The sequence below is a fragment of the Quercus suber genome, unplaced genomic scaffold, assembly GCF_002906115.3.
Source record: "Quercus suber isolate HL8 unplaced genomic scaffold, Cork oak 2.0 scaffold_169, whole genome shotgun sequence".
Lineage (NCBI taxonomy): Eukaryota > Viridiplantae > Streptophyta > Magnoliopsida > Fagales > Fagaceae > Quercus > Quercus suber.
The window spans coordinates 477,081-487,037 of NW_027069629.1; positions in this window are offsets into that span (position 1 = coordinate 477,081).

A 9,957-nucleotide genomic window follows, 5' to 3' on the forward strand; every position below is an offset into this window, starting at 1 on the left:
AGTTAGTTTTAAAACAGGCCCGTCTGGGCCTCTGTTTGTAGAATTAGCTTTAAAACACGCCTGTTTGAGCCTTTGTTTGTGTCTTGTATTTACTTTTCGATTGATAAAACGTTGTGATGTTTGTTTCCTTCTCCTATTCTCTGAATCTTTTACTTTCCTGCAACAATCATATCTTGTGCAAAAGTGTTATTGTTGGTTGTTACTTCGTTCTTTTTTTTTTTTTTTTGGAAGTCGGGGTCAGTATCGCCGGTGGTGACGAAAAACTACCCAACCTTGTGCAAGCCCCCAACGGTGGAAATCGCTAGCCGTCGCGCCTGCTAACGCCCTAATTCTTCCCACAGACGGCGCCAATTGTAAGGACTCAATTTGGAAAAGCCCTCGTAAAATTCATCCCATAAGCCCAAACAATACATTTTTAGAGAGTGGGTTCAAGAACTAGGCCCTAACAAACGGACAACACCCAAAACAGGACTCGCATCTGTTGAAAGCCGGCGTGCCAAAGTTACTTCTCAAGGTCTCTCCTCGGCACCGATCTGAGGATCCTGACCGAGGTCCCCCCCCCCCTTTCACTGTTCTGTTGGTTCCCCTTATATAGCTCTCTTCTCACCATCTCTTTCTTCCACCTGTTGATCATCCATGTGCTTCCCTTCTGACCGTCCGTCCCATCAGCTGCGTTATCATTAATCATGTGATTTGTAGTGGCTAAAGTTGTCATGTCCAGGAGTCACATCTCCATTAGTGCGGGCAGAGGGTTAGGTGAGCGCATTTATTGTGGAGGTGACAACTTGTCCTAGGCTTGTTCCCCCACTTGGTGTTGGCCTCGGTCCACCGAGGACAGGGTCATCCTCAGTGGGGTCCTTACAGTTCAGGCCTTTATGCAGCATCCTCGGGCGATTCTCCATCCTCGACATGGGCCTTGGGCCGGATGTAAAATGGGCCGAGGCTATCAGACTTTCAGTCCCCACATATAGCATTTAACTTTTTTTTATATGATAACTTGTTTGCAAATATTAAAATTCTTGTTTTCTATATCTCACTATGGATTACACAAAATGAAATTTTATATTACGTACATATCTCTTACATAATCAACAATTTAGCCAACTGTTAGAAGTATTGATTAAATGATTAAATTTATCATATACCAATAGCTTAAACTTTTGAAACAATTGGTAATTTAACATTGTATCAGAGCATGAGATCTTGGGTTCGATCTTTGTCTCCTCTACTAAACCTCCCATTTAAATTCTCATATATTGAATTTCACCTATCAAAAGGTAGTTTCGGCTCACATGTAAAAGGGAGTGTTAAAAGTATTAGTTAAATGATTAAATTCATTATATTTGAATAACTTAAGCTTTTAGGACACTTAAGATATTTTTTTCTCATCGTAAGAAATTAGGTGAGTTTGGATTAAACTTGTGATGGGACTGACGATATAAATCCTGCAAGAGGTGAGGCTGATGACGAGTAAGATCGGTAGTGACGAGAACTCGTGTCATTGACGAGGATATCTCCATCATTACCATTAGTAAATGATAAGGGGCGGTTACACATTCAGACGAACAGACCGTTGGGACCAACTTAAAACCACTCAATAATGCCAGCAGACGTTACGCAGAGGGAAGTTAAAGCACCATAAATCACCCAACGGCTAAAATCCACAACAACATGTATAAATCCATCACATTCCCCTACGGGAGAGGTATGAACATTTTTCTTACATTGAGACTGTGTGTTTGCTATACTCTCATAATTTTCGCACACTGACTTTAGCATCGGAGACGTTGTGGCAGGCACCACACCGGTGACCATCCATCAGGAAAGGTCGATCACGAGGTTTTAGTTCGTCCGTGATCGCATTCATCAACTGACGAAGTCATACTTCATCAGAATGTATTAGAAGATCGCTGGGGAAACTCCTCCACATGGCTGATTCTAAGGAGGAAGTTGGTAAGGGCAACTGTCTCTGAGTCAGGGTGTGAATTGACATCACAAAACCTCTTAGTCAAGTGCAGAAGGTCTGGTCAGAGGGAGAGGCCATTGGATGGGCGGCACTTAGGTATGAACGTCTCCCTAACTTCTATTATTAGTGTGCTCATGTATCCCATGATGATCGGGATTGCAAGCGGTGGTTACAAAGCAAAGGTACTTTGACAAAATTTGACCAAAATTATGGGGAATGGTTGAGGGCAGAGGTGGACCTGTCAACTTGCAAAACCTCTATCATTGTCTCCGGTGCGAAACCACACAAATTGGTGCCTCCCACAAAGGAATGTGATGACCTTGAGACTTAGCAGTTAGGGACGTTAGCAACAAAAGACAAAGGCATTGCCCATCTAGACCTAGTAACCCCTGACAAACCAACTACGGCCAACCAACGACCAGACAAGCCAGATTCGATAGACGAAAACGTTACTAATCATTTATTACTCCCGGATTTTCAGGAACCCGTAACGGTTACTGACAACGAATCGGGCACCAACTCCAGCATCAATCCAGGCACATTTACTACCTCTAAGAATATAACGGCCATTTATGATTTTGAAAGTGGTACAGCGTGGGACTCGGGCATAATTAATCCTGTAATTAAAGTGGAACCCACAAACCAAACAAAACCCAAACCTCACCCCGGCCCATTAGTTGGGTTACCCACACTCCTAAAGCCCACATACATAACCCCTACTCCCAGACACACAAAACCAAATGGCCCAAAATCTACTTGGGTTTGCCTCATCAGGGAAATAAAAACCCAACAAGGTGAGATTATTGTGCATGATCCTGAATCACGAAGAGAACCCATTTGCCCTGAAGACTTTCATGCACCAAAGAGACAAACCCTCCAAAATGATGCTAAACAACAACGGCGGTTGCTCAACAGCTTAGCCGAGCCAATGAATTGCATAAACTGGAACTGCCAAGGCTTGGGGCAACCACGGTCAGTTCCTAAACTCATTGAATTGGTGAGAAAGCACTCTCCAACCATACTTTTTCTCATAGAAACCAGAGCCAAAGAACCTTTCATCAAAAAACCTTAGAAATAAACTACATCTTGAAAACGTATTAATTGTCCCAACGATCAATTCGGGTGGTGGTCTTGCCTTGTTTTGGAAAAATGGAGTTGATCTTCATGTGTTGGATTCCTCCCCTACCTATATTGATGTTGTAGTGAACCCAGGAGTGGATGATGCCTGGCAATTTACGGGTTTTAATGGAAACCCAGTGACGGCCAACCGGGAACATTCCTAGGCACTACTAAAACACTTATGCCTCAAAATGGAGTTACCTTAGCTCTGTGTGGGAGATTTTGATGAGATAGTGAGGTTTGAAAAAAAAAAAAAAGGTGGGGCAAGTCAAAGAGAACGACAGATGGTGGATTTCAAAGGTGCATTGGATTTTGTGGCTTCCTTGATTTGGGTTTTGTTGGCCCACCATTCACCTGGTGTAACAACTAATTTGATGGGGAAATTACTTGGATCTAGCTTGATAGAGGGGTGGCAACACCATCTTGGTCCCAACTGTTTCCAACAGTTCGGGTCCATCATTTACCTAGATCATTGTCCCTTTTGGATCAACTTAGATGATGAAAACGTCAGATTTTATAAACGTAATCACCCTTTCTGATTTGAAGTGGTATGGTTGAAGGATGAGCGCTATGAAAGGGTTATAAAAAATGTGTGGGAAAGTATTTCTTCTAGTAGTCCAATGGATCGATTAACTTGCTAAGTTGATGCATGCAAAACTCACTTACAAACTTGGAACCGGGTTTCCTTTGGTAACATTCGCAACTTGCTAAGCCAAAAAAAGAAACTATTGGCACATGTTGAAGCATGGTCCATGGCTGGAGGTAACCATGAGTTGGTTAAAAAGTTAAAAGGTGAGGTGTATGAATTAATGGTAAAAGAAGACATCCTATGGCAGCAATGTTCACGTGTGGAATGGCTTAAGTCAAGGGATTTTGACACGAGCTACTTCCATAGTCGTGCAACTTAGCGCAATAGAAGAAACTATATTTCCAAACTTGTTTTGGATGATGGTTTGTCAATTGAAGGGGGTCAGAAAATTGGGGAAGCTATGGTTGATTACTTCAGAAACATTTTCACCTTTGCTACTCCATCAAAGGTCACGCCCCAAATGAATTCAGCTCTAACCCAGAAATACACAGCAGCAGAAGTTGAACATGCACTAAAACATATGAAGCCTTTGTCAGTGCCCGCCCTGACTGTCTCCAACCTTTTATAAATCCTTTTGGAACATAGTTAGACCAAATGTGGTTGAAGCCTTACTCTTTATCCTTAATACGAGTACCATACCAACAAACTTTAACCACACCTTCATTTCCCTCATTCCCAAAATAAAAAGCTCAAAAAAAGCAAAAGACTTCTGATAATGCATAGGAAATCAGTAGGCTGAATGCTCCGAGTGTCAATGATCTAGTAGTCACTTAAAAGACTTGTAAAGAAACCACACAATCAAATGTGACCGGTGTGGACCGGCCAAGAACCCTTCGATGATTAAGTTAGTTTCTCTCTCAAATTCTAGAGTTCCAACTTTTTGGGAAATGTTTCAGACTTAGCTTTTCTTGTCGTGAATGAGTGTTTATATAGTGCACACAAGAAGCGGTTACTTGTTTAGTAACTTCCCCTATCTTTGAGGAGGTCGAAGGATTTGAGGTTAACTTCCACAACCGCCATGGAAGTTAGATTATTTGATCTTATTTTCCATAACCATTTTTGGAAGTATTTAGTAAGAACTTGTAACAATGAACTTCGATTTTTACTTATGCTTTGGAACAGAAACATGTGGTTCATCATTAACTTGTGTAGAGGAACATGCTTAGAATCCTCGTCTGGGGGTCGTCTAAGCATCTTTGTTGATGGACGACCTTTTTATAGATGACTGTTCTATAAAGTGCCCATTCTTCCACAGACGACCATGATGGACAAAGGTAGGCAGGGGGCCCAATCCCAGCCTCGTCCAGCCGTTGGTGACAAAAGAAAAAACTTATCTAAAACAATTGACTTGGAAAACCTTCCAAGTCATTGTAAGGAGAAGAGAGCTAAGCACATGTCATCCAAACCTAAAGTGTAGGAATGGCAACGGGTCAGGTTCGGGCCGGTTTTTTCCATACTCGGACCCGACCCGCGGGGCAAAACCCGTGGCACGGACTCAGCTCGTTTAGAATACCGGGTTTTTTTTTGGGGCCCGGACCCGCTCCAGCCGGGCCCGCGGGCCCCATTTAGGAATTGGGCCCAATTCGTGGCCTAACCAAAAAAAAAAAAAAAATTTAAGCCCAGATTTTTTTTCCCTCAGTTGATCCCACATAGTCTTTTTCCTGTTTCAGGCACTCAGAATACCGACATGGTCATTAAAATAATATTAAAAATGCATCATCTACAACCAATTAATTTTTTTTAATTTATCAATTTTAACAAATTTAAAAAAAGATAAAACAAAATTAAAATCCAAAAAATACATCAATTTAGATCTGTGTTCATCTTTAACAGAACACTTAAGAACTCAAACCCAGATCTTAAATATAAGAACACATGCCCAGATTTTCTTGCATTTTTTTTCTCTTTCTTGTCAACCAAACACAAAAACACAAGCACAAACCGATCTCTAGCAAGAACACAAACACAAGTCCAGCAGCAGATCTTCTCAAATTTTCTCAAACCACAAAACCCAGATTTTCTCAAATCATAAAACCTAGATACAAAATCACAACTCAAACCCAAATTTTCTCATCTTTACGAGAAACCAACACAAAATCAACTTAAACCAAACACAAACCGATCTCCAGCAAGAACACAAACATAAATTTCAAACCTATAAAACAAACCCATAAATTTCAGAACTAGAAAAATTCAAAACAAACAAAGACCATTGAAGCAAAATCCCTTCAAAAGCAACTGATCCTTGCAACATAAGACGAGTGAGGGAGGGTCGACCCTCCCTCTTGGACTGAGCTGAGGGAGAGGCCGAAAGGGAGGGCGGACTAAGGTTCGTAAGGAGGCGGAGGTGGGCGAGGTCAGGGGAGAAAGTGCCGGAGAGGTTGAGGTCGGAGAGGTCAAGAGATGTCACGTGGCGGTAAGTGGTGTCGCTGCACGTGATACCCATCCACGTGCAGTGGTTCGTGGTGGTGTTCCATGATGAAAGGGCTGATTGTGGGTCATCTATGAGGGACTTTACCGAGAGAAGTGCTTTGTATTCTAGGATGTGGGTTGAGTGAGTTGTGTGGAGGGAGGGAGGAGTGTGGGAGTGGGTTACAGCGGCTGCTGAAGAGTGAAGAGTGAACTGAAGAAATGAGGAATTAGTTAGGGTTAGATTATAGGTATATATATATATATATACATATAGGGTATTTTGGTAATTTCAGGGTACCGGGTTTTTATCGGGCCGGGTCTCGGGTTTTTTTAATAAAACCCAGACCCGCTTCGGTTTTTTTTTAAAACCCATACCCGACCCTATTCCTAATCGGACCGGATAAAACCCGGCCCATTAGGGTCGGGCCGGGCCGGGTACTCGCCGGTCAGACAAAAATTGCCATCCCTACTACTAGCCCAGCCTTCCAAGACCTCAAGTCCTACCTCATTACAACTCCTCTGTTAAGCCCATCCGTACTTAGTGAAGAATTATATTTGTATTTGGTAGTGTCCCCACATGCATTGATTAGGGAAGAAGGAAAGGTACAGAAGCCAATCTAATATACAAGCCGAGCACTAAGAGGGACGGAAGGACAATATCCTATGATGGAAAAACTAGCATTTGCTTTGGTTACAGCTTCAAAGAAGGCAATGAATAAGTTAGAGGTCGCAGGATGACTAGTCCAATGGGCTATAGAACTTAGTGAGTTCAATGTCAGGTATCAACCAAGAAGTGCGATAAAAGTACAAGTGTTGGCAAATTTCATTGCAGAGTTCACTCCAAGTCTTGCAGAGTTCACTCCAAGTCTAGCAGAGTGAGACGAGCTGGACATAGCTCAGAGATGGGTCGTCCATGTGGATGAGTCATCTACACTACATACAAGAGGGACAAAAGTTGTTTTGCAGTCCCCAAAAGGAGACGAGTTGAAGTATAAAGTTCACTTGCATTATTCAGCAACCAATAATGAAGTAGATTATGAAGCTCTTCTTAAGGGGCTAGAGTTGGAAAGTCCTTGGGGCAGAATCACTACTTGTCGATGGAGACTCTCAGCTGGTTATAGGTCAAGTGAATGGAAAGTATGAAGCAAAGGAAGAGCGGATGAAGAAGTAACTTAATAAGGTAAGACGCCTTGTAAAAGATTTAAAGAAGCTAGTTTCATTCAAGTTCTAAGAGAAGAAAACATGAAAGCAGACCCCTTAGCGAAGGAAGCCTCAACGAATGACTCAATGGACGAGTTTGATGAAATTCAGTATATGCCAAGCATAGATTTTCCAGAAGTACAGCAAATAGAAGAAGAAAAAAATTGGATGACCCCAACAGTGGCTTACTTAAAAGATGGAAGGCTTCTAGAAGGGAGAGACGAAGCTAGAAAGTTAAGAATTAGATCAGCTAGATACGTCCTTATAGACGAGGTGCTGTATAAAACAGGCTTTTGTCAGCCTTATCTAAGATACTTGGCCCCAGACGAGGCAAACTATGTGTTGAGAGAAATTCATGAAGGGGCATGTGGGAACCACTCAGGAGCAAGGGCACTGGTCCATAAAGTCGTCTATGCAGGTTATTATTGGCCAACCATTCAAGCAGACACAAAAGCTTACGACAAGGTATGTGATCAATGTCAACGCTTCAGTAATATCCCCAGGCAGCCGTCAGAGTATCTTACCCCAATGACGGCCCCATGGCCCTTTACACAATAGGGGTTAGATATCTTAGGTCATTTTACACTAAGAACCAGACAAATGAAATTTTTAGTGGTAGGGATTGACTACTTCACTAAGTGGGTGGAAGCAAAACCCTTAACAAAGATCACATAACAAAATGTCAAGAACTTCGTTTGGAAGAACATTATATGCAGGTTTGGAGTGCCTAGGGTGTTGGTATCAAACAATGGACGACAATTTGATAACACACTTTTTAGGGACTTCTGCAAACACTTTGGAATTCAAAAATGGTCAAGCAGAAGTAGTAAACCGATCCTTGTTGAAAATTATCAAGACTAGGCTTGAGGGGGCAAAGGGAGTATGGCCAGACGAGCTTCCAGGTGTTCTATAGGCCTATAGGACGATGGTGAGAACCCCCACAGGGGAAACTTCTTTCAAGCTAGCCTATGGAAGTGAAGCAGTAATACCTGCAGAAGTACATATAGCCAATCACAGGGTAATGAAGTATTAAGACAAGGATAACGAAGAGCAACTCTGCCTTAATCCTAATCTAATAGACGAGGTAAGGATGGACGCAAAGCAAAGAACAGCAAGATATAAAAATCTCATTGCCAAACAATATGATGCAATGGTAAAACCCAGGCGTTTCAACATAGGAGACCTCGTCTTGAAAAAGGTCTCTTTGGCAACCAGAAATCCGATTCATGGGAAATTGGGACCTAATTGGGAAGGACCCTACAAGGTTATCAATTGCAAAAGACAAGTGTCATACTACTTGGGGACCCTGGACAGGAGAAAGTTTGAGCATCCTTGGAATGTTAAGCCCTTAAGAAGTTATTACCAATAAGACATCAACCTGGACGAGAGTTCTCCTGGACGAGCCACAGTTTGTTGTTTTTTATTACTTGCATAGGTGTGTTAGTATTTATATTATGTTTTGACTCCTTAATGGTGTATTAGTTTTCAAACTATGTGCTACGAACTATGGACGAAGTCATGAACTTAGGCCATATTTGTTTATATTTTTAATCCCCTAAAGGCACTAGCTTGTGGACGATGTTTATGTTATGTATATATAGTTTGGATTCCCAATGTATGTAATGTTGTGTGAATTTCCAATTTTCATGCTATATTCATTCGAACTGATCCACAAAAAGGCTAAAAGCCCAAGACGAGTAAATTCTCTGAACACAGAGATGTAACGTCTATAAGCTTTCCTTAAAATAAGGATAAAGCAAAGAAAAATGAACCTAAGGAATATTCTTCTGATCAATGGTCAAGATAAAGCCCAAGGTATATTCGTCTAACCAATTGACGAGAAAAAATGTGCATGCAAAAAGTGTTTATAGTCCATGGGTGAATTTGACCAGCCATAGTCCAGTCTTTGGACAAGTATAAGCTGGCAACTTCTTGAGAAAAGATGAGCAAAGGAACGTCCAGCTCTTGGGCGAGGGATGATACAAGCTAATCAAATTTATGGACAAATGAAGCCTAACAAAAGAAATACCATCCATAGACGAGTTATACTTGTAAAAATTTTAAAGAATGGTAAAGGATCTTGAACATGAACAAATCCTTGCCATAGACAAGCCTTGGTTGAAACCAATATAATGGATGCAACAAATATTCGTCCATACAACATGTTTAATAGCAAAAGAAAAGGTGATAGAAGCAAACATTCATTCATCAATTTAAAAAAGGGGTGGATGACCATTGTCAAAAAAAAAAAAAAAAAAAACCCTAAAGGTAAAGCTTAAAAAAGCAAATTGTATGAGAGCTCATCCAAAAAAACTATGGAAGACTTAAATGTACTTGAATAACTTTGAATGGTCCAAAACAAAGGACCAAATGAAAAGAAAAGAAAAGAAAAAATACAAGGATAAACTAAATATCAAGATTTCGTCTTCATGAAGGAGGGGTGTCAACATTGGGGTCGTCCTGAGCTGGCTGGGTACTGGCATCGTCTTCTATATTGATATCTTCTAAGCTCGTCTAGAGGAGGGAGCTTGTAGCAGCACCACCAAGGTTGAGTTTAATGGAGCTAAAGTCAACCTCAAGGAAGTTTTCCATAGCGTCCATCCTGAAATCCTCAAAGCCGATTGCGTAGTTGGTGTCCATCAAGTCAGTGAATTGATTGGATGCCTTTAAC